Raw genomic sequence first — 27,341 nt, forward strand, 5'->3', positions numbered from 1 at the left:
TGTACCATTTCCCCGAAAAATGTTTCCCCGAATGTACGACTTCCCCGAATGTACCGTTTCCCCGAATGTACCGTTTCCCCCAATGTACCGTTTCCCCGAAAAGATTATTGCATATGCCATTTAACATTGACCCAATGCACAACTAGGGGCATCCGGTCTTTAGGACGAAATACGCTTAGCCAAAGACCGAACTACGTTAAGCCGAATGGGTTGCGAAGCTGAAGTTCATAGGGTAGAATTGGTCAATAGGCCGTCTTCTTAATTTTCTTCATAAACGATGTTAAAATTTGTTTTCGAAGGCCTAGAAAATGACTGAGTCCCTTGAGTGTATTACATTCCTCGAATCTTGGGAATTCTATGGATACTGGGATATACTTCCATGATTTTACAATGTTCTTTTTTCTTTTTCCCTTTTTTCACATAGATGATTTCTAGGTGTTGATGTTATACTGTTACTGAAGTACTGATGATCAATCCAAGTAACAAGTTGATAGACAATTAGTCTTGTAGGGGGTTTGAAAACCGTCATGAATATTTCTATCTATTATTTTGGTTTTATTATGGTTCTAAGAACCTCTTCTAGTGTATTTGACTAAACAATGTTACTTGGAAAGTGATCTTTCTGCCAACATTCCATCTGAAAATTTCGCCTCTTTTTATAACACGCAGTTGTTTTTAGTTGTAACATTGCATTGCTTATTGACGGAAGTAAATTATCAAACTACTGACTGTCCCATGACAGATTACCCTTCTTTGAGAAGTCGGCTATTCTTTTGAGTATTGGTTATACATGATCAAACTGGGTTTTTTCTTGGCTTTCAACTCAATCGTAATGATGCTCGTCCGGCGTAATGATACTTTCGGCCTGACATACTTCTGCCTAAAGATCCAGCAGCGTCTTTTTGGCTAGATTGATAACCTTCCATTTAATAAAATTTTCCTTCTTTCAAACATAGGCTGTTCTTTCAAGTTGAACTGCTCAATCAATCATCGGTAATTTGACTGCTGCTATATTTATTTTTTGTGACCGACTGTTCAAGTAGGTATCTTTAGGCGTTATAGTAGGTATCAGGTATTAGTAGGTCGGCTCTAGAGGCACGTTCTCCTCCATTTGGGAAATTTGTGCCATCGCCATCATAGGCGTTATAGTAGAAATCTTCATCAAAGATTCTCCCTTCTTTCATCATATACTGTTCTTTCAAAATATTGCCGGCGGTCTAACTACTAGTATGTTCTCTAGAAACGTCAATTCCAAATGCTACGTCGGTCATGATTGATCACAATTGATTGATTGATTTACAAAAAAAACTTGAGTGTTTAGCTTCAAATCTGTTTGTCAAACAAATTGGATTGACTTTTGTTTTAAAGCCTGTTAATACACATTAAAATTGTGCTCATAGACTTCCTTCGCTAGCAAGAATACTTTAAGACTTAAAGTTGAAGTCATCTGGGTCATGTGTTTTACAATGACAATGAACTTTAGCAGATTACTACCACAATCACGATGACTCGTTTTAAAGGTATTATGCGTTTAAAGGGCGTTTTCATCGATTGGAAATTCAAAAATAAATAGAAAGAACAGCCTATGAATAAAAGAAGGGAAAATTATGATGAGCGTGTTCTTAGTTGAGTGCCATGTCATTTTTAATCAGTACAACTGAAAAGAACGACCCATATTTTAAAATAAAAAAGCAAACCTCATTGTAGCATCATGAAGAACATTATATCTCGAAGAATTCATGGTAAGAGGGAATGTACAATATCATTGAGATGTGAAAGTTTCCATGATCTTGATATTAATCAAGAAAATGATTAGAAACCAGTACTAAAAATAGTATTATAAATATTTCGGGGAAACGGTACATTCGGGGAAATGGTACATTCGGGGAAACGGTTCGTTCGGGGAATCGTTTTTCGGGGAAATAACTTTCGGGGAAACTTCATTCGGGGAACTGGTTTTCGGGGAAATGTCGTACAATCAAAGCAAACCTCATTGAAACATCATGAAGAAAATTATATCTCGAAGAATTCCCATGAAAAGAGGGAATACACAATATCAATGAGATGTGAAAGTTTCAGATAATGGAATTAATCAATGATTAGAAACCAGTACTAAATATAGTATCATAAATATTTCGGGGAAACGGTGTATTCGGGGAAACGGTACATTCGGGGAAATGGTACATTCGGGGAAACGGTTCGTTCGGCGAATCGTTTTTCGGGGAAATAACTTTCGGGAAAACTTCATTCGGGGAACTGGTTTTCGGGGAAATGTCGTACAATCGATTTTTATAACTCATTCTGTTATGAAAAATCTTTGAAATAAATAACTCAATCGGTTATAATTTTGTTATGCCTTTCTGATCGGGGCACCCTTGCCAACAACCACCGACACCGAACCGACACGGCCGTCAAAGAATAATGAGCGAAAACGCAAACGAAGAAAGTGGGCAGCTCTCGATCGATGCGTTCACCTCGAGACGACAAAGGCAAATGAGGGAAGATGCGAAGAAGCAGTAGCTTTTATATTCGAGGGAGCATCCAAAATGTGCTCGATCGTGATTGGCTGGAATAAACATGGGTTTACTTTTCCCAATTTTTCAATAGTTTGTTATTGAAAAACAGCAAATATTATTATTGGACATAATTGGTGTAAAGATTTGCAATCGATTGGTGCCAAAATTTTGAAAATTCAACAAGAAATGGCTGAGTTATTAACGCTCAAAATCTCCACTTTGAACGTAACGCGGCCGATTTCTGAAAATTTAGAATGACACCCGGTATAGAAAAGAGAGACGTAGTCCTACGTCAATATGTGACACCTATAATTGGGCTGCATTGTTATTTTTTTTTTTCTCGTTCAGTGGACTAGCTCACGGCCTACTTTCTTTTCTCCGGATCTCGTCGGATGCAAAACATAAGCAGTGGGGTTGGTAAACACGATCCGCGGTTACCGCGTCACATCTGGCTATTAGTTGACGTGTGAAGTCATTCGTGGGTGAGTTCATTTCTTCGACGATGATAATCCAGTGCTGCCATTTTATTTGATGGAAAATCTTCCGAACGATTTTTATATGTATAACGATTAAAATATCGTTGCATCGCTTTTCGCGATTGACATGCAAACGAAAACGTTTTTTAAACGTCAGGTTGTTCCATTCAAAGTGAAATATGATGAAAAAAGTAAATCCATTAGATTTTGCGTCAAATCAGTAGTTTGAATCCATGTCCCGGCATGAAAATCGCTCTAAGTCAATGATTATAGGCAGACATATTTGAGGTGATAAAGGATAAAGAAAGAAATATAATGATATTAGTTATTGTGCAAAAATGTCGTGCATTAAAAATGCAGACCGGAAAAGTGCTTGAAAAAAAATACAAAAGAATCGCCCATTGAAGATATTGACAAAGCCTGTGCTTACAGATGACAACCGCTCATTGAATTGCAAAAGGATCACAAAATGTCACATTGAAAAAAAAAATGAGAAAAGTGAGCAAAAGTCGTTGTGTTTTTTCTTGGCCGTTGTGTAGAGCTGAGGAAAATAACGTCAAAACGAATGGAGTTTGTCGTGCAAAATTCTGGACTATTCAAAGGAAAAAGTGGTAACGGTAATGTTTTGATAAACGTGATTTCCTCTCATTCCAATCGGACTAGGATTGTCATCCGTATTTCTGAGTCAAACATATTTGATCACGGCTTTTTTTTGTGAAGTAAAGTCAAAGTCATGGGTTTCTATCCATGTGTTGGTGGGTTGAAGATTAGGATGTCAAATGCGTTAAAAAAAAAAGAAATGCAATGTACTAAAATTACTCGGGCAATTCCGTTTGAGGTCCAAACCTACGTAGTAAGTAATAATTCTACATCACCAATGATTTTAGGAAAGAAATAATTTCCGCTGAAAATGGTAGCCAGTCTACACTGGAAAATACGAGAAAGGCAAAAATATTGCTTCTATGATTCGGACAAACGAATGTTTGTTAAAAAAGTATGTACAGATTTGGCTGAGTGTAACGCATTGCTGGTTTGGAATGACATCATTTATGTGAAATTGGTGTTTGAATTAGGTAGACTTTGTGTCCGTGTGGCTACCGGCATCAGTCGTTTGGATTATTGTGAGTACCACGAATTGAGAATTCGATTCCCGCTTCAGTTGAGGGAAACTTTTCGCCATATGAGAAACCCTACACTTGTGCACTGCTCAACTAACATTTCCAGTGCTATAAGCTTTAGTAATTTGCTTTTTGCTTTGTGTAACCATCGAATTGAAGTAGTCAACGCTGAATAAAAGGTAAGCTAGTCAAACATAAACCATAAGCTAATACACGACTGCAAAACGAGAACCATACAGCTACCAAACTCGGTGTTCAGAAATCAATCTTGTCATTGAAGCTGCCTTGACTGTACTCTATTCCAACTCTGGGAGATTTTCCGGAAGATATGAAAACTTGAACAAATCGAATAGGAGGCCTCACTAACAAAACAGCTGCTACTATGAAGTGCAATTCGTAATACTGACTGTCGTGTCCAGACGGACACGGTGGCAATTCAGTTCAACCAATTCTGCCGGCTGAAATCCTTTATTACGAGGAAGGATGCAAATGATGCAACCTACTCGTGCAAAATACTTTACAAGACTGACGTTTTATTTCATCATGATCGTTTGCATCACCGCTGCTAAAGCTATATGCCCTGTTTCTCGCTTTCTCTGTATCCCTCTCAATCCCTACATTCTCCTTCTGTCCTACTCTGCTATTGCTTTAAAAATTCAAATTTTTATATAACTTAAACTTCTCCTTTAACTTCTTTCTAAATATTCACCCGATTTACATTACCTCAAATGTTAACTTAACTGTGTGTTAACTGTTAACCTATTTAGTAAATAATTCTATTCGTTAAAAAACGTTATCGATCATTTATCATAATCCTTTTCACTTTGTAATCATGAAAATGAATTACAATTTAATGAGAGAAAGTTGTTTGATTTTGCGATTTCATCGTTTAGTTAGCGTGCTTGGTTTGGGGGGCGGTTTGAGAACCCTATCGCTCTGGGCAACGCTACCAATGAGGGGAGGCGTTTAGAATTCCTCAACAGATGGCTTTGCACTTTGGTTGGGTGGATGACAGGCCATGCAGCGGATCTGGGAAAACGCATTTGCGGGCGAGTGTGGTGTTGATTGATGAGGCTGTGAAGAGAGAGATCGATGGGACGGTGGGCTGATTTGTATCTCGACCGTCAAAGTGAAAACACCGTGAAGATCGGAGAGTCCTGTGGAGTCAATTGACCGAAGAAAAGTTTTTTTGTGGAGACAGGTCGCAAAGTTCCCATCTTGTGGACGGAGCGTTGATTCCTGCATAATCCGGAATCGTCGTGGATAAGTACCCACCGGAGTCCCATTGTTGTTGCGGTGCGCGCTGCCTTTGCACCCTATTCGCCGTTGGCCGATATTTCCACCGGCCGCACGTGGTCACCGGGTACTCACCACCGTTGCGAACCCACTATCGCTACAGGCATCCTGCCGCCTCCCTTCGTGAACGCCATTGTTGTGCGACACCCGACATCGCCGCCACGTTGCATGCGGCTCACGAAGCTCTCTGCCACCGTAGACGTCCCCGCCTGAAAGCTTGCTGGTATTTTACCGTGCCGGAAGTATCGTCTGGCCCCAAAGACCACTGCACGGGTCCCCATTCCGGCCACCGGAGTAGATCAAGCCAAGCTCGCCACTATCGTGAGGTCTTTCACCAACTCCTTGCCGCCGCCGCGGTGGACGCCGCTACGGAACCGACATCGTCGACCCCACCGGCCGCCTACCAGCCCCTCGCCGCCATTGCGGTGCCCGCCTCTACGGATCCGACACCTTCGGCCTCGCCGGCCGTCTGCTAGCCCCTCGCCGCCGCCGCCGCAAAGCACGCCGTTACCAAACCACCACCTTCAACCTCGCTGATCGCCTGCTAGCCCCTAACCTGGGGCGGTGCACGCCGCTACGAGACCGGCACCTATACCCTCTCCGGTTGCCGGCTACCCCACGCCGCTACTGCTGGATGCAGCATTCGCTTTTCGTGCCTCGGAGTAAGAAATATAAGGTTTAAAAACTAATCCCCATATTCTAGCTCGCTAAATAAATCCGAAGACCTCCCCACTACCTCCTCAACGACCCTGGGACTCGAGGACACAAAAGAGGCCTTTTGTGCACGCCTCGTTGGCTGCCGTTGGCTGGCCCAGCAGCCTGAGGTTTAGATCGATACCCCCTCTGGGTCTCGATACACACGTCCTCGAGGAGCGGTAACAACTTGTAACCAAGAAGCATCACCTATATTTCATCTTAATATTTTTCCAGCCTTTACCAATTCACCTGCATTATGCAAGTTTTCTATTTGCGATTTGAATTCAAGCTTGAACCTTTCATTAACATCCTTCTTCATAATTCTTTATCATCATCCATTATAGTCTTTCATCATAATCCTTTATCATAATCCTTCATCGTCTTCCTTCATCATCATACTCCATCATCAACCTTCACCATCACACATCATCATAATCATACATCATAATCTTTCAATACCCTCTTTCATCATTGTGGTAGTTTAGCAGACCGCTGAGTAGGCGGTGTGTTTAGAAACATCATTAGTAATAGAACTGTCAAGAGAGAAACACCACATTGGCGACGAGAAACGAGAACCCTGCGTGAAAAATCGAAGCTGACTGAAATCTGACCCGGAATATGAACTAGCGTGGTAAAGTGGTAAATATATACTGCCTGATCCCGGCGGATAGTATCTGACCGGGTCAGACAGAAGAGGGAAAAGATGCCTCACCGGTGGATGGAAATCTGACCGGTGCAGGCGAAAAGGAAAAGCTCACCTCAAAAGGGAGCTGCCGTAGCGACAGATACGGTCTGTTGGGTCCGGCGAAAGAATGCTTACCTAAGAGGGAAGCAACCGTAGCGGCAGTTTCGAACTGTCGGGTCCGGTAGTTGTAAAAAGTTCGCCTCATGAAGGGAACTTGCCTTAGCGGTGGATACGATCCACCGGGTCAGGCTGTCCAAAGTTAAAAGTTCACCTCACGAAGGGAACTTGCCTTAGCGGTGGATGCGATCCACCGGGTCAGGCTGTCAGAAAAGAGACGGGTCAGACAAAAGAGGAATAAGATGCTCCACCGACGGATAAAAATCTGGCCGGTGCTAGCAAAAAGGAAAAGCTCGCCTCAAAAGGGGGCTGCCGTAGCGACAGATACGATCTGTCGGATACGGCGGAAGTTGTTAAATAGATGCTAGCCTTTCGAAGGGAGCAAAAGATTGCTTACCTGAGAAGGAAGCAACCGAAGCGACAGTTTCGAATTGTCGGGTCCGGCGGTTAAAAAAAACTCACCTCTCGAAGGGAGCTGCTGAAGCGACGGATTCGATCCGTTGGGTCCAGCGAGAGACTGCCGTAGAAGCCGAAATGGATGGAACAGTAGCAGTCAATGCGAAACCCGATTGAACTAACACTTTGAGAGAATTCCGATCGAGAGAATCTGTAACCACAGCGCCAACTGAAGATATGAAAACTTGAACAAATCGAATAGGAGGCCTCACTAACAAAACAGCTGCTACTATGAAGTGCAATTCGTAATACTGACTGTCGTGTCCAGACGGACACGGTGGCAATTCAGTTCAACCAATTCTGCCGGCTGAAATCCTTTATTACGAGGAAGGATGCAAATGATGCAACCTACTCGTGCAAAATACTTTACAAGACTGACGTTTTATTTCATCATGATCGTTTGCATCACCGCTGCTAAAGCTATATGCCCTGTTTCTCGCTTTCTCTGTATCCCTCTCAATCCCTACATTCTCCTTCTGTCCTACTCTGCTATTGCTTTAAAAATTCAAATTTTTATATAACTTAAACTTCTCCTTTAACTTCTTTCTAAATATTCACCCGATTTACATTACCTCAAATGTTAACTTAACTGTGTGTTAACTGTTAACCTATTTAGTAAATAATTCTATTCGTTAAAAAACGTTATCGATCATTTATCATAATCCTTTTCACTTTGTAATCATGAAAATGAATTACAATTTAATGAGAGAAAGTTGTTTGATTTTGCGATTTCATCGTTTAGTTAGCGTGCTTGGTTTGGGGGGCGGTTTGAGAACCCTATCGCTCTGGGCAACGCTACCAATGAGGGGAGGCGTTTAGAATTCCTCAACAGATGGCTTTGCACTTTGGTTGGGTGGATGACAGGCCATGCAGCGGATCTGGGAAAACGCATTTGCGGGCGAGTGTGGTGTTGATTGATGAGGCTGTGAAGAGAGAGATCGATGGGACGGTGGGCTGATTTGTATCTCGACCGTCAAAGTGAAAACACCGTGAAGATCGGAGAGTCCTGTGGAGTCAATTGACCGAAGAAAAGTTTTTTTGTGGAGACAGGTCGCAAAGTTCCCATCTTGTGGACGGAGCGTTGATTCCTGCATAATCCGGAATCGTCGTGGATAAGTACCCACCGGAGTCCCATTGTTGTTGCGGTGCGCGCTGCCTTTGCACCCTATTCGCCGTTGGCCGATATTTCCACCGGCCGCACGTGGTCACCGGGTACTCACCACCGTTGCGAACCCACTATCGCTACAGGCATCCTGCCGCCTCCCTTCGTGAACGCCATTGTTGTGCGACACCCGACATCGCCGCCACGTTGCATGCGGCTCACGAAGCTCTCTGCCACCGTAGACGTCCCCGCCTGAAAGCTTGCTGGTATTTTACCGTGCCGGAAGTATCGTCTGGCCCCAAAGACCACTGCACGGGTCCCCATTCCGGCCACCGGAGTAGATCAAGCCAAGCTCGCCACTATCGTGAGGTCTTTCACCAACTCCTTGCCGCCGCCGCGGTGGACGCCGCTACGGAACCGACATCGTCGACCCCACCGGCCGCCTACCAGCCCCTCGCCGCCATTGCGGTGCCCGCCTCTACGGATCCGACACCTTCGGCCTCGCCGGCCGTCTGCTAGCCCCTCGCCGCCGCCGCCGCAAAGCACGCCGTTACCAAACCACCACCTTCAACCTCGCTGATCGCCTGCTAGCCCCTAACCTGGGGCGGTGCACGCCGCTACGAGACCGGCACCTATACCCTCTCCGGTTGCCGGCTACCCCACGCCGCTACTGCTGGATGCAGCATTCGCTTTTCGTGCCTCGGAGTAAGAAATATAAGGTTTAAAAACTAATCCCCATATTCTAGCTCGCTAAATAAATCCGAAGACCTCCCCACTACCTCCTCAACGACCCTGGGACTCGAGGACACAAAAGAGGCCTTTTGTGCACGCCTCGTTGGCTGCCGTTGGCTGGCCCAGCAGCCTGAGGTTTAGATCGATACCCCCTCTGGGTCTCGATACACACGTCCTCGAGGAGCGGTAACAACTTGTAACCAAGAAGCATCACCTATATTTCATCTTAATATTTTTCCAGCCTTTACCAATTCACCTGCATTATGCAAGTTTTCTATTTGCGATTTGAATTCAAGCTTGAACCTTTCATTAACATCCTTCTTCATAATTCTTTATCATCATCCATTATAGTCTTTCATCATAATCCTTTATCATAATCCTTCATCGTCTTCCTTCATCATCATACTCCATCATCAACCTTCACCATCACACATCATCATAATCATACATCATAATCTTTCAATACCCTCTTTCATCATTGTGGTAGTTTAGCAGACCGCTGAGTAGGCGGTGTGTTTAGAAACATCATTAGTAATAGAACTGTCAAGAGAGAAACACCACATTGGCGACGAGAAACGAGAACCCTGCGTGAAAAATCGAAGCTGACTGAAATCTGACCCGGAATATGAACTAGCGTGGTAAAGTGGTAAATATATACTGCCTGATCCCGGCGGATAGTATCTGACCGGGTCAGACAGAAGAGGGAAAAGATGCCTCACCGGTGGATGGAAATCTGACCGGTGCAGGCGAAAAGGAAAAGCTCACCTCAAAAGGGAGCTGCCGTAGCGACAGATACGGTCTGTTGGGTCCGGCGAAAGAATGCTTACCTAAGAGGGAAGCAACCGTAGCGGCAGTTTCGAACTGTCGGGTCCGGTAGTTGTAAAAAGTTCGCCTCATGAAGGGAACTTGCCTTAGCGGTGGATACGATCCACCGGGTCAGGCTGTCCAAAGTTAAAAGTTCACCTCACGAAGGGAACTTGCCTTAGCGGTGGATGCGATCCACCGGGTCAGGCTGTCAGAAAAGAGACGGGTCAGACAAAAGAGGAATAAGATGCTCCACCGACGGATAAAAATCTGGCCGGTGCTAGCAAAAAGGAAAAGCTCGCCTCAAAAGGGGGCTGCCGTAGCGACAGATACGATCTGTCGGATACGGCGGAAGTTGTTAAATAGATGCTAGCCTTTCGAAGGGAGCAAAAGATTGCTTACCTGAGAAGGAAGCAACCGAAGCGACAGTTTCGAATTGTCGGGTCCGGCGGTTAAAAAAAACTCACCTCTCGAAGGGAGCTGCTGAAGCGACGGATTCGATCCGTTGGGTCCAGCGAGAGACTGCCGTAGAAGCCGAAATGGATGGAACAGTAGCAGTCAATGCGAAACCCGATTGAACTAACACTTTGAGAGAATTCCGATCGAGAGAATCTGTAACCACAGCGCCAACTGCAGGCGCCGACGCTGATGAGTGTGGTGTTGACGGACTCGGGTGGTGTTAATTTCGTGGCTTCTACCAAACGGGGTCGACGGCAAAACCAAGCATGGCGAACGGTCATCCAGTTCGCGACCTTATTCCAAGTTCAAATGGAAGTATGTACCATGTACCCAAATGCTGGTAGCATCACCATGAAAGATCCATTCATCTTGTCCGTTTCTACCATATAACACCAAACGCTTCTTGATGAAACGCCACGTCCTAGTTCCCTCAGAGGATGAAAAAAAATCCTTACCGAGGCGTTCTACAGTGTGTACGACGACGCGCGCTCGGAACGGTTGGAAGGGCTCAGCAAGAGCTAGCTAATAGTGCATGAATATTTGCTGCGGAAGTCAGAGACATTACAACACCGTCAAATCGCTAACAAATGCGATCTGTTGAGTCCGTCAGAAAATGAGATAAGAAGCTCGTCTGAGAAGGGAGCTGCTGCATTTCTTCCTCGGTGTTTAACATGCAACCACTCCTAGAGAAAATCAGTCGCAAAACAAACATCTTTCGTTGAAGAAAAGGAGATGTGGTAGTTTAGCAGACCGCTGAGTAGGCGGTGTGTTTAGAAACATCATTAGTAATAGAACTGTCAAGAGAGAAACACCACAATCATAATCTTTCATTAGCATCATTCTTCATTATCATCCTTCAACATAATCCTTCATCATCTTTCATTATTATTCTTCATCATCGTCCCTCGTAATCATCCTTCATCATTATCCATCACTACAACTCTTCATCGTCATCATTTATCATCAACTATCATCATCATCCTTCGTCATTATCTTCATCATCATCCTTCATCATCAACCTTTACCATCATCGTCCTTCATCATTATCCTTCATCTTCATCCTTCAACATCATCCTTCATCATCATCCTTTATCATCAACTTTCAACGTCATCCTTTATCATCAACCTTCATCAGCATCTTTCATCATTATCCTTCATCATCATCCTTCATCACCATCGTTCATCATCAAACTTCGTTGTCATCCTTCATCATCAACCTTTATCATTATCCTCAATATTCATCCTTTACCATCTTTCTTTATCATAAACCTTCATCATCTGCCTTCATCATTAACCTTTATCATTATCCTTCATCATTATCCTTAAACTTCATCCTCTACCATAATCCTTCACCATCAACCTTCATCGTCATCCTTCATCATCAATCTTCACCATTATCCTTCATCGTTATGCTCCATCTTCATCCTTCATCATCATCCTTCATCGTCATCCTTCATCGTCATCCTTCATCATCATCCTTCATTATCAACTTTCAACGTCATCCTTCATCATCAACCTTCATCAACATCTTTCATCATTATCTTTCATCATTATCCTTCATCATCATCCTTCATCATCATCCTTCATCATCAAACTTCGTCGTCATCCTTCATCATCATCCTTCATCATTATCCTTCATCAGTATCCTTAATATTCATCATTTACCATCATCCTTCATCATCAACCTACCGAGATGAACTAGCCATGGGCTAAAAATCTCGTTAACACAGATAAAACAAACAAAAAAATCATCAACCTTCATCGTAATCCTTCATCATCAACCATCATCATTATCCTCCATCATTATGCTCCATCTTCATCCTTCATCAACATCCTTCATCGTCATCCTTCATCATCATCCTTTACCATCATCCTTCATCATCAATCTTCCTCATCATCCTTCATCATCAACTATCATCATTATCCTTCATCATTATGCTCCATCTTTATCCTTCATCATCATCCTTCATCGTCAACCTTCACCATCAGCCTTCATCATTATCCATCATTACCCTTCATCTTTATCCTTCATCATCAACCTTCATCACTCTCCTCAATCATAATTCATTATCATCATCCTTCGTAATTATCTCCATCATCATCCTTCATCATTATCCTTCATCATGATTCTTCATCATCAACCTTCCTCATGATCCTTCATCATCCTCCTACATCATCAACTTTCAACGTCATCCTTCATCATCAACCTTCATCAACATCTTTCATCATTATCCTTCATCATCATCTTTCATCATCTCCTTCATCACCATCCTTCATTATCATCCTTCATCACCATCGTTCATCATCAAACTTCGTCGTCATCCTTCATCATCAACCTTTATCATTATCCTTCATCATTATCCTCAATATTCATCCTTTACCATCATTCTTTATCATCAACCTTCATCATCATCCTTCATCATTAACCTTTATCATTATCCTTCATCCTTATCCTTAATCTTCATCCTTTACCATCATCCTTCACCATCAACCTTCATCGTCAACCTTCATCATCAATCTTCACCATTATCCTTCATCGTTATGCTCCATCTTCATCCTTCATCATCATCCTTCATCGTCATCCTTCATCGTCATCCTTCATCATCATCCTTCATCATCAACTTTCAACGTCATCCTTCATCAACATCTTTCATCATTATCCTTCATCATCATCCTTCATCATCTCCTTCATCATATCCTTCATCCTCATCCTTCATCGTCATCCTTCATCACCATCGTTCATCAACAAACTTCGTCGTCATCCTTCATCATAAACCTTTATCATTATCCTCAATATTCATCCTTTACCATCATCCTTTATCATCAACCTTCATCATCATCCTTCATCATTAAACTTTATCATTATCCTTCATCATTATCCTTAATCTTTATCCTTTACCATCATCCTTCACCATCAACCTTCATCGTCATCCTTCATCATCAATCTTCACCATTATCCTTCATCGTCATGCTCCATCTTCATCCTTCATCATCATCCTTCATCGTCATCCTTCATCGTCATCCTTCATCATCATCCTTCATCATCAACCTTCCTCATGATCTTTCATCATCCTCCTTCATCATTATCCATCACTACAACTCTTCATCGTCATCATTCATCATCATCTTTCATCATCATCCTTCATAATTTTCCTTCATCATCATTCTTCATCATCATCCTTCATCATCAACCTTTACCATCATCCTTAGTTATCAGCCTTCCTGATCGTCATCCTTCATCATCATCCTTCAACATCATCCTTCATCGTCATTCTTCATCGTCATCCTTCATCATCATCCTTCATCATCAACTTTCAACGTCATCCTTCATCATCAACCTTCATCAACATCTTTCATCATTATCCTTCTTCATCATCTTCCTTCATCATCTCCTTCATCATCATCCTTCATCATCATCCTTCATCATCAAACTTCGTCGTCATCCTTCATCATTATCCTTCATCAGTATCTTTAATATTCATCCTTTACCATCATCCTTTATCATCAGCCTTCATCATTATCCATCATTACCCTTCATCTTCATCCTTCCTCATCATCCTTCATCATCAACCTTCATCACTCTCCTCAATCATAATTCATTATCATCATCCTTCGTCATTATCTTCATCATCATCCTTCATCATTATCCTTCATCATCATCCTTCATCATGATTCTTCATCATCAACCTTCCTCATGATCCTTCATCATCCTCCTTCATCATCAACTTTCAACGTCATCCTTCATCATCAACCTTCATCAACATCTTTCATCATTATCCTTCATCATCATCCTTCATCATCTCATTCATCATCATCCTTCATCATCATCCTTCATCACCATCGTTCATCACCAAACTTCGTCGTCATCCTTCATCATCAACCTTTATCATTATCTTTCATCATTATCCTAAATATTCATCCTTTACCATCATCCTTTATCATCAACCTTCATCATCATGCTTCATCATTAACCTTTATCATTATCCTTCATCATTATCCTTAATCTTCATCCTTTACTATCATCCTTCACCATCAACCTTCATCGTCATCCTTCATCATCAATCTTCACCATTATCGTTCATCGTTATGCTCCATCTTCATCCTTCATCATCATCCTTCATCGTCATCCTTCATCGTCATCCTTCATCATCATCCTTCATTATAAACTATCAACGTCATCCTTCATCATCAACCTTCATCAACATCTTTCATCATTATCCTTCATCATCTCCTTCATCATCATCTTTCATCATCATCCTTCATCATCAAACTTCGTCGTCATCCTTTATCATTATCCTTCATCAGTATCCTTAATATTCATCCTTTACCATCATCCTTCATCATCAACCTACCGAGATGAACTAGCCATGGGCTAAAAATCTCGTTGAAACAGATAAAACAAACAAAAAAAATCATCAACCTTCATCGTCATCCTTCATCATCAACCATCATCGTTATCCTTCATCATTATGCTCCATCTTCATCCTTCATCATCATCCTTCATCGTCATCCTTCATCATCATCCTTTACCATCATCCTACATCATCAACCATCATCATTAACCTTCATCATTATGCTCCATCTTCATCCTTCATCGTCAACCTTCACCATCAGCCTTCATCATTATCCATCATTACCCTTCATCTTCATCCTTCCTCATCATTCTTCATCATCAACCTTCATCACTCTCCTCAATTATAATTTATTATCATCATCCTTCGTCATTATCCTTCATCGTCATTTTTCATCATCATCCTTCGTCATTATCCTTCATCGTCATCTTTCATCATCAACCCAAGTAACACGCAGGTCATATAAGAGTTACGACAGCGCAAATTTTGGTTGTATAGAAGTTAGTTTGACGTTATTTGAACTCAATGCTAGAAAAACGTCAAATTAACTCCTATACAACCAAAACTTGCGCTGCTGTAACTCTTATATGACATGTGTGTTGCTTGGGAACCTTCATCATCATACTTCATCATTATCCTTCAGCGTCATCCTTCATCATTATCATTCATCTTCATACTTCATCTTCATCCTTCATCATCATCCTTCATCATCAACCTTCGTCATCATCCTCCATCATCATTCATTATCATCATCCACAATCATTTTTTTTTTATTTCGACTTACCCTCTCGGTGGAATTCGTCATTAGCATACCTTCTCGGGGGAATTCGCTTAATGTTCGGCTTACGCCCTCGGGGGAATTCGCTTTTTTTGGCTTACCCTCTCGGGGGAATTCGCTTTTTTTTGGCTTACCCTCTCGGGGGAATTCGCCATTAGCTTACCCTCTTGGGGGAATTCGCTTTTTTTATTGGCTTACCCTCTCGGGGGAATTTGTCATTAGCTTACCCTCTCGGGAGAATTCGCTTTTTTGGCTTACCCTCTCGGGGGAATTCGCCATGAGCTTACCCTCTCGGGGGAATTCGCTTTTTTTTTTTGCTTACCCTCTCGGGGGAATTTGCCATTAGCTTACCCTCTCGGGGGAATTCGCTTTTTTTATTGGTTTACCCTCTCGGGGGAATTTGCCATTAGCTTACCCTCTCGGGGGAATTCGCTTTTTTTTGGCTTACCCTCTCGGGGGAATTTGCCATTAGCTTACCCTCTCGGGGGAATTCGCTTTTGTTTTTGGCTTACCCTCTCGGGGGAATTTGCCATTAGCTTTGCCTCTCGGGGGAATTCGCTTTTTTTTTTGGCTTACCCTCTCGGGGGAATTCACTGTTTTCGTTTCGGTTTACCCTTTTGGGAGAGTTTGACACCACCTTACTCTCAGGAGAATGCATATTTTTTATTTATTGCGGCTTATGAATTACAAATCTGAAAGCACCCTAATCACCATAGAAATTATATGCACCTAGAAATTATAAATTTCTCTTCCAATCTACGGCTTTTCTTCGACTCCGCCCGACACACTAAATGGAATCCACCCCTAAGACATACTGTATGTTTTCTTTTTTGGCCGAGAAAACGTCACTTCACATACAGCAGTTCAAGTGCAAAGCCTTATACGAGACACTAGGAAAAGCAAAATCACTAGCCGCAGCTCAAATAATTGTCAAACGTCCTGGATATTACAAACCAGCAACCTAAATATAGCAAACATAAGTTGGGAGTTGGGTAGCCATCATTCACCCTAATTGCCAAAGCCGTGAAAACAAGCAGAGCAGAGTCCCGGTAACATTACCCTGGAATATCATTTGCAGAAAAACAACCTGTGACCTCGTGCAACAGCCAATCACGTAAAAAAACTACCGTGTTTCTAATGAACGTCAATTAACCATGACAGTTCCATCAGATATTATCTTAATTCTGATTCATTGTAAAAACAAAAACAAAATCGCCACGGCAACTTAACCTCGACGCTTGCCTCAACGATTCATTGCGCACTGTTGTGCCGTTCAACGAAACTACAATCCTAACTACCGCATAAAACGAACCAAGCCGAACGAGACCCGCCCCGCGCCGAGTCAAAAGAAAGACGCTCCGCCGGCTCCTATCTGCTGTCACACATCTCGAAAAAAAAACCGCTTCTCACCAAACCGCACGAGACCCGTCTGCGTTGGGTCAAAATAAAACGCTCCGCCGGCACCCATCTGCTGCCACATCTCGGGAAATACTGATTCTCTCCATCTATTCACCTGTTGGGAGCTTACCTACCGGCTGTGCCATTGTCGTGTCCAGACGGACACGGTGGCAATTCAATTCAACCGATTCTGCCGGCTGAAATCCTTTATTACGAGGAAGGATGCAAATGATGCAACCTACTCGTGCAAAATACTTTTTGCAATTTCTCATCGTAATAGGCTGTTCTACCTCACGCAAGTCTGACAGGAAAAGGCCTAATTTCCCGCACCAAATAAACAGTGCTGTAATGGTTCATTACAGCACTAATTTGCGTTGCGTAATGAACCATTACAACACTGTTTTCAGTTTTGATCAACTTCTTGATGCTTTCTGGACGCAGTTTTGAAAAATAGTGACAACTACACAGTATAACCTGCTGTAATCAGATTTTCTTAAATAAGGCTATGAACATCACTGTGCAGTTTGATGGAAAAGTTTTGTTGAAAACTAACCTCAAGCGGTAATCTATGAAATTGCAAAGAACGTTGTACGCAACTCGGTGCAGAACTCGATTTTTGCAGCACTCGTCGTAATTATCCAACTCGGCAAGCCTCGTTGGATAAATGTACGACTCGTGCTGTAAAAATCTTCATTCTGCACCTTGTTGCGTAAACTACTATTACAAGACTGACGTTTTATTTCATCATGATCGTTTGCTTTGTTTTTCCGATGGCGCATCACCGCTGCTAAAGCTGTATGCCCTGTTTCTCGCTTTCTCTGTATCCCTCTCAATCCCTACACTGACAAATCCACAAATCAGCAGTGCTTTGAAGGCCATTATGCGATATCATTACAGCTAGAACGTGTAATAAAGAAATTGTTTGAATACCAACACAGTTCGTGTGCAAACGTGGTAGCGATCAGACGTATACAGAGTGAGCGCACAAAAATCGATACAAACGCGTTTTCAAGGTTGTCCGTTTCAACCGAATGCTGTTGACAGTGCAATACAGTGGATACAGAATACGAAAAGAAACATGGCGGATATGGAGCTAAGAACGAGTTCTTTGAGACATCGTTTCGAAAGGGAGGACCCGGAACCAACGGACGCGGTTTTTTTTTTCCTTCATGAAGGACAAAATGGCGTTGAAGTGTGACACCTTGTTGTCAATGTACAAGGAAAAGAACGAGATGTCGGTGATAATCAAGTTTAAGAAGGATGAGGACGCTCAGCGAACACTGATGAGGCTTCCCAATATTATGGAGTTTCGCTACAACAAGTACCAGAGTGCCAATGTCAAGCTGTCGATGGCGAACGCCATTATGAGATACGTTCGACTGTTCAATCTCCCACCGGAGGTTGAAGATGTAGAGATTCAGAAAGTGATGGCCAAGTACGGAAAAGTTGTTCGGATGGTGAGGGAGAAGTATGCGGAGGAGACTGGTTTCCCAATATGGACGTCGGTCAAAGGAATGTACATCGAGCTAAAGGATGGAGCCGAAATTCCCGGAACGGTGATGATCAGAGGTATGCGTGCTCGGATTTTCTACGAGGGATTGGTGAGTAAATGCTACCAGTGTGGTAGTACCGACCACATGAAGGCAGAATGTCCACAGCGCAAAACAGTTAACGATCGGCTCCAGGTGGCCGGACCATCGAGTTACAGTGAAGCACTCAGCGGCGGGGGAAGATGGGTGAAGAAACGAGAGCAAGTCCACAATGCTGTGAGCGCTAGCGGAGGGGGTGCTCAATCTGGAGAACAATTACATTTTACATATTTGCCGGTGGTAGTAACAAACAACCATGCGTCATCGTCGACCGGACCAGCGTCGGCAGCAATAGCGAATGTGGACGGAGGAGAAGAACCGAAAATCAACCGAACGGTTACGCTCTCCCAACGTCAAGCGATGGAGTGCGAGAAGAGAGTACGAAGAACAGAAGCGAGCAGTGCAAACAGAACCGACAACACAGGCAAAACAACGAGTGGGAAACCATGCGGCTCCGCCAGCTCTACGCGCGGGGCGGATGCGGTGTCAGCAGAGGAAACACCAAGCGTTCCCACTACGGAGACAAACGAACAATGGAAACAAAAAACGAAACGGGGCAGGAAACACGCAGCGAAGGGGAAAGACAGGAAAGAATCGGAGTCGGAGCACTCAACAACGGAGTCGGATCATCAAATGGATAATCGCGGTCAACCGGTATGCGGAGAGAAGGGGGTTACGACGAGGAATAAAGCGAAACAACAGAAAAGATGCAAGGTAGGTGAGACTTCCGATATTCCGGACGCTTCACACTACAGTGAGAATAGTAGTCAAGTTGAAATGCTAGAGTAGGGGGGAGGGCAAAGCGTAGTTCGTGGTCAATCTGAAAAATGAATTTCGTCATAAATGTTGGTAGCGTTAATCTGAACAGTAGCACAACGATAGTTAACAAATACTTGTTACGCGATTTTATGTTCAATTCCGATCTAGATGTTGTATTTTTGCAGGAAGTTGTATATACGAATTTCTCTTTTGTTCCATCATACACTCCATATGTGAATGTGAGCGAACATAGTTCTGGGACTGCCATTTTAGTAAGAAATACATTTGATGTGGGACAGCCGTTGCTAAGCTTGGACGGATGAATTAGTTCTGTAGTAGTAAACGGAATTAACTTCGTAAACATTTATGCATTTTCTGGATCAAACCGACGGAGAGAGCGTAAACACTTATTCGCGAATGATCTTGCGCCACATCTAAGGACTGTTCAATTTATAAAACGGACAACTTTATAAGGCTATAAAAAGAAAACGCGTAGTTCAAATTAAACCACCCTTGTTTCGTTGTTCAGTACATCATCTGTCATTACAATGATCATTTTTAAATCGAATAAAAATAGTGTTATTTTATAGAAAATCGGCTAGGTGTTAAATAAGGTGAATTTTTTTATTGCTGAAAATTGAAAATATATATAAAATTACAGTTCACACATGGTATATCGTTTTTAATACCAGAAAAGTATGTGCCATGCGGCAGCAGCATGAGTAATAAACATTCTGGTAAAATTTAAACTCAATCGGAAAATTAAGTGTTGAGATATTAAAGTCTCAAGTAAGATTCGATTTTGTCAATAAAATTCAATTGTAAAGCAAAAAGGGCATGAACATATTAAATAATCAATTTTTTTATGCATCCAGTCGAAAGTGGGAGTATTGTGGTTTTAAATGCAGAAAACTGCTTCTTAATAGCATTGCTGGTTTGGTTACTGTGCGCTATTGCAGACACAGTAATCAAAACGGTTTCGTTCTTTGAAGGTTCTTACAAATAACAATGCAACCTAATGCAAATTTTGCATAACAATAATGTTGGAAATGAAAACTTTGCATCCGATTATTATTAAATAAGGTGTACAATAACATAGGACCAACTTTGCTGAAAAAAAATAATAACAAGATTCGCTAGAGTCTAAAATCTGCATCAATGGAGCAAAAAGTGTGACATATTTTAATATGGCCATCTTTATGGATTAAATGTTCGATGAAAAATGCAATTATAAGTAAATTTTATTCTGTATCATTCAGAGAGCAATATTCTACTACTATGGACAAAGTTTTAGCCAAATCCGTGATGTTATTGCAGCACAGGACTTAAATGAACATTTTTTCATAATATCTATGAAAACAAGGCAACTCACCATATCAAGCCGGAGACTGCTTGGTGCATTATTACTGACCAACTATTAAGCTTTACCTTTAGTAGAATAGTATAAGATTCCAATACAATGAAAACTTCAGGAAAATGTGCATATTAAGTATGTGGAAAGTTATGTCGAATTTTGAGAAATGGGTTATTATTGATGTTTTACGAAAACCGCTTCAGTTACACAATAAAGAACATTTTGCTTAATGTTATATTTTTCCTACATTTGAGAATAGCTATAAAAAGTTATGCAAAAAATTGAAAATGATTTTATTGAAAAATGAAAAAGATATCGCACAAGCAAGTTGTCCGTTTTATGAATTGAACAGTCCTTAGGCAAAGCGGACATAACTGCTAGTATTGTAGGTGGAGATTTTAATTGTATTGTTGATGGTAGTGATTGTATTGGGGAGAATAAAAATTATAGTCCGGGTTTGAAAACCCTTTTAGAGTCTTTGAACTGGAAAGATGTAGCGGAAGTGCTTAAAAAGAAAAATTTTACCTTTCATCGTGGGTCGGCAGCTTCTCGACTAGATAGATTTTACGTATCGACCGGTCTGATAGAGAAAGTCTTAGATTTTAAAACAATTCCAGTGGCGTTCACAGACCACTGCGGAATTGTCATGAAAATTAAAGCAAGCCAAACATCAATCGCTCCCAAAGGAAGAGGATACTGGAAGATTAATAGCTCAATACTCATGGATGTTTTAGTCAAGCAAGATTTTGAAAATAACTACGAAAGTTGGAAACGAAGAAATCAGTACGATTTGGATAAATCTACATGGTGGAACAATATATTCAAAATTAAATGTAAACAATTTTACAAATCTAAAAGTTGGGAGTTGAATAGTAGAATTTACGCAGAGAAGAGTTATTTTCAGGGAAAATTAAACGAATGGATGAGTAAACAGAGCAAAGGTGAGCCTACTCTGTTGAATATTGGAATGATAAAATCGAGGTTACTTGAAATAGAAACGAATAGGTTAAATCATTTAGGTAATAACATGAGCGAATTTACGTTGGTTCAGGGAGAATTGATTAATATCTTTCAAATTGCATCACAGGTTAAGCGTTTAGAGTTCAGTAGCGGTTTCAAGTTAGTCAAAGATAGTAAAATTATTGTTGATATTAGAGAGTTGAAGACAGAAGTTTTTGATTACTATACGGAGCGTTTTAGGGCCCATATAGCCGAGGCGGTAAACGCACGGGTATTCAGCATGACCATGCTGAGGGTGACGGGTTCGATTCCCGATCGGTCCAGGATCTTTTCGTAAAGGAAATTTCCTTGACTTCCTTGGGCATAGAGTATCTTCGTGCCTGCCACACGATATACACATGCAAAATGGTCATTGGCAGAGGAAGCTCTCAGTTAAAAACTGTGGAAGTGCTCATTGAACACTAAGCTGAGATGCAGGCTTTGTCCCAGTGAGGACGTTATGCCAAGAAGAGGAGGACGGAGCGTTTTAAAGCGGATGAGACGGCAGTTCCTAATGATTTTAACGATCCTCTTGACAGTATTACGAACTCACTGACTGAATATGAAAAGCAAGAGTTAATCAGACCGATAACGATTGATGAATTGGAAAGGGTTCTTAAGCTGTGCTCCAAAAAGAAATCTCCTGGGCCAGATGGTTTAACGTATGAGTTTTACTTGAAAAATTTTGAAGTTATTAAGCACGATTTACTACAAATTTACAATCATTATCTTTCTGGTACCTTTTGTCCGCCAAAAGGCTTTACAGATGGGATTATCACATCGGCCCATATAGCCGAGGCGGTAAACGCACGGGTATTCAGCATGACCATGCTGAGGGTGACGGGTTCGATTCCCGGTCGGTCCAGGATCTTTTCGTAAAGGAAATTTCCTTGACTTCCTTGGGCATAGAGTATCTTCGTGCCTGCCACACGATATACACATGCAAAATGGTCATTGGCAGAGGAAGCTCTCAGTTAATAACTGTGGAAGTGCTCATAGAACACTAAGCTGAGAAGCAGGCTTTGTCCCAGTGAGGACGTTACGTCAAGAAGAGGAGAGAGGAAGAGGAGAGGATTATTACACTAATTCCCAAAAAAGGGAATAGTAGTAAGTCTCTCGACGATTATAGACCAATTTCTTTATTAAACTGTGATTACAAATTGTTTATGAAAATTATAGCGGAGCGAATTTCATCTGTTTTAGATAAATTGCTCTCCACCGGACAAACAGCTTGTGTTAAGAATAAATCTTGTATGAACAATTTAAAGGATCTACGCCGCGTGTTAACTAAATCTTGTGAAAACAAGCGTTTCAAAACATGTCTTGTGAGCATCGATTTGAACAAGGCTTTCGACAGAGTAGATCATTCGTATCTGTGGAAAGCCATGAATAAATTTGGTTTCCCAGAATCTCTTGTTAATTGCATAAGAAACATATACAAGACTGCCACATCCAGAGTACAAATAAACGGTTTTCTCACCGATGAAATTAAGATTAAAAGTTCCGTTAGGCAGGGTTGCCCCCTTAGTATGATTCTTTTCACATTATATATCGAGCCATTAATTAGAAAAATTTCAGAAAATATCACAGGATTCTGGGTTTATGACAAATTTTTGAAAATAATAGTTTCAAATGATGATTTTAACATTATTATTCGAAATGATGAGGAATTTGACCGGATTTTAGAAATATTTGACGAATTCGCATTATGTGGAAAAATAAGAATAAATTTGCCAAAATCTGCTTACATGAGATTTAATCAGCCAAAAATGGGACCACAAAAGATTCAAGAAGTAGATCGTCTAAAAATTCTAGGCGTAACCTTCTGTAAAAGCTGGTACATTACAGTGAGTACTAATTACAATGCAATAATAAATAACATTCAATATGCTCTGAAGAAGCACTATGTAAGGAAATTAAACTTATATCAAAGGTGCTGGATACTGAATATTTTTATTTTATCAAAGGTGTGGTATTTGGCCCAAATTTTTCCACCATCAAACAAGCATATTGCTCAAATAAAATCAATCTGCGGAAAATTTCTATGGCATGGTTTCATATTCAAAGTCGAGCGAAACCAGATGTATTTAGACTATTTGAAAGGTGGTTTAAAGTTGGTAGACCCTGAGGCTAAAATTAAAGCGTTGTTCTTAAGAAATATTTTGTACAATCCTGATGGCGATGACGCCATACTAGAGGAAAACTATCTTCTAGAAATGCGAGATTTACATACACAACGGCTGACAAAAAACGCGAGGGAGTGGATTTCAGAAGGAAAACAATTGAAGGAAAATTTTGGATATAATTCAACAAGTCTGATGTATAACTATTTTTTAAGTTTAAATAATTGTGTGTCTAAGGTAGAACAGAAATTTGATTTGAACTGGACTGTTATATGGGAAAATATTAATATGAAATTTATTTCAACTGACATTCGGTCAGAGATTTTCTGTTTTCTCAACGATATAGTTGCAAATGGTAGAAAACTCTCGATTTACAGCATTCGCAGTAGTCAAGAGGCTTGTAGAAAATGTGGATTTTTGGATACGAATTTCCATCGAATAAAGGAATGTCCAAAGGCAAAGATCATTTGGGAATGGTGTAGTACAATTGTTAGATCGCGATATAACATAAACGTTGTGGATTTAGAGGACATTCTTCCGTTCATGATAAACAAAACATCGCAAAAACATAAAGCTGCTTTGTGGTTGACCATGAAAGTGATTTCATACAATTTGAGAGTAACAGAACCGTCGCTATTTGTATTCAAAAAAGAAATCAGAGAAGAAAGATGGAACAAAAGGAAATTTTTTGAATTCGAATTCGGAACATGTTTGAATATTTGCTAACTAATTGTTAACAATCGTTGGAGCTACATATATTAGAAGAAAATAATAGTAGAAAAAATGTACAATAGCATGTAGTTAGCTGTAAAAACCAACATGTATTTCACGAACTTATTATTCTAATAAAAAAAAAATAAAAAAAAAAAAAAAAAACAAAAAAAAAAACAAAAAAAAAAAAAAACACACAGCTTGTCGGATGTAAACACTATTGTCAAAAAAAATTTAAGCAGTAGCTACTACACAAATGCTTCACAGCTATCCATCTCTGTGCTGTGAAATAATTTGGATTGCTTTTATTGCACTTCAATCAATTGCAGCAATTCAATTGCAGCAACTCCGGAAAATTTGCCGGAAGATATGCAAATCGAATAGGAGTACCAGCCAATGAAATATCTGCTTTTATACAGTACATTTCGTAACGTGACTGTGACGCAGCAACCTGTTGAAGCAACCACGCAGCTTATTCAATGTAAGCATTAGTGCTTTTGACGTTTCACAAGCTTTTGTAGCAAGATGAAGTTTGATAAGGTTTTTGTGGCACAATTATGAAGCCCTGTCTGGAGTAAAACAAAACGGGCTATTTTCTATGCTTTTTATATATAACAGTGTGGCAGCGAGGACATCATCGGGACTAGTGGATACGGAGATCGGGAGTTCGATTCTAAATAGCGACAAGTACTTTAATTATCCAATTTTAAAAGCGTTAATTCCAGTTCCACATGTATTGCGCCACGGTATCCAAAACCTGATTATTTTTAATTGATTAATTTGGGAATGCCGTATAACTATTTTTTAACAACGGTGAAAAAGCTGAAAAAGTGCCTTCTCAAGATGTTATTCAGTTAGTGGTTACATAGGAGCATGTTTATCAAGCGGGAATTGCGAATATTCGTTAACTGAACACGACGAAGCTAAAACCGCAGTTCCTATTATCGCTGTTGAAATAGTCGTTTGGTTGAGGAGCGAGAGAGAAACCATACTAATACAACGATTCGACAAATGTACTGTTAGTGTAACATGTTCTAAGGATATTCATTTTCGGATGATGTCGTTTGTTTTGAGTTTGACACTTCTGTAATGCTGCTCATGGTGTTAATGGCACACACGAATTGTAGAAACTGTTGATCAGATAATTCAGCAATTCAGCATTAAGGTGAAACATCAAGAAATCTCTTTGCAATTTTGCATACAAACTTTAGAGGCACAAATCTGACGAAAGAAGCATCAAACCAAGCCGCACTTGTTTTTGTTTATCCTGGCTTTGCTCACTTGCAAAAAAGAGGCAGCTTTCCCAAATCGAGCGCATTTGTTTACGAATTTTCATGATTGGTGCTCTTGAAAACGCGAGTAGGGGACCAAGTCGGCCATTGTGGCAGCCATGTTTGTGTTATTTGAAGTTTCTCCTTAAACTATTCGATGAGCGTTACATATAAAATTGTACCGAGCAGAAACATATTTGACCAGAACGCATGGAAACCTACAGAACCACCCCTTGAAATTGAACAACAATTCCGAGACAGTCAGAAGCAAACTGAATTCATCATTAAAGTAAAAATACATGGACACCTATCTACAATACGATCAATTTTGAAGAAAACTTCATGTAGTAGAATCTGAGATGTTTTCACTTCAAAGTTTTAGGAAAATGATTGATGATTAGGTATAATGATATCCCGTACCATCTTGAATTCAACAAATCTTGCAAAAAGATGCTTGCAAAATCACCGAATAAAAGGGAATTTTGAATGAAAACAATACACAACTGTATCAAAAAAATTATGTCAAGCTTTTTTACATTGTTAGTAATAATAATAATGCACATATCGTCGGTTTCCTGCAATAGGGGCACAACTCAAAAAATGTGAATTTTCAGAATAAGCGTTTGAAAATTGGCAATCATGAAGCACCTCCTGCAAATTCACTTATTTCTCTCATCAACAAATCAACAAATTTTGATTGTTGTATCATTGAAAGGGGCTGAAGGACTATCTGTTTCATAAATTTTTAACAACTATTTTTCAACGAATATTGAAAAAGTTGACTGATTTTGAGTTGTGCCCTTACTACGGAAAATTGGTGAAAATGCCCAAATCTCGCGTTTCACAACGAATTTTGAAACGGGTCTTTGTGAGATGAAATTTTCCATAGTTTTTCATCATTTGCCATCAAAATCTCGAAAATGACAAATTTTGAGTTGTGCCCCTATTGCAGGAAACCGACGATATGTTATGTGTAAATATACATTGCAAGTGTCATTAGTACATGGATTGGCTCTCATCGCGCGGTTGTATTTTGTACAACACGTTGGAAAAAATCCCAGTTTGAGTACTCAGCATTAGCGTGGGGCTGGCGTTGGTGGCCAACCGCCCCAGTTACGGAAGGTTAAAGAAGAAATGTAAGGACGATCCACACACCAAACGCTTAAAGCAAAGCAAAACCAGCAAAACGATTTGCTGAATCTTCAGCAATATTTTGCTGGGATTTCAGCACAACTTTGTGTCCTATTGGCTCTGACGGCAGCAAAAATGCACTCACTCCAATGGGAAATCCCATTTGTATCTGTCATCGTGTGCGTGAAGAAGTATAAACAAACGTGTTTTGTCTCGTTTTTTCTCACGTTTGCTATACGACTCCCGCCAGGCGGCAGCACTGCGGCGCTGTCAAGGCCTATGAGTCCAAATTCCCGGATGTTTCAGAAAATTCAGCAATTTGTATTGCTGAATACATTCAGCATGGCAAAAAACCAGCAAAATTTGCTGGTTAGCTGTCAAAAATATTTAGAGTACATGAACTTTGAGGACACGATAAC

General features: G+C 40.9%; 1 protein-coding gene across 1 annotated transcript in view; it reads right to left on the minus strand.

Annotated features, from left to right (window-relative positions):
* LOC134288992 (uncharacterized) overlaps positions 1–27,341 on the minus strand; it is a 232,276-nt gene that overhangs the window by 21,725 nt on the left and 183,210 nt on the right. The window lies entirely within an intron of this gene.

This window comes from Aedes albopictus, chromosome 2, assembly GCF_035046485.1.
Source record: "Aedes albopictus strain Foshan chromosome 2, AalbF5, whole genome shotgun sequence".
In the NCBI taxonomy this organism is placed as follows: Eukaryota; Metazoa; Arthropoda; class Insecta; order Diptera; family Culicidae; genus Aedes; species Aedes albopictus.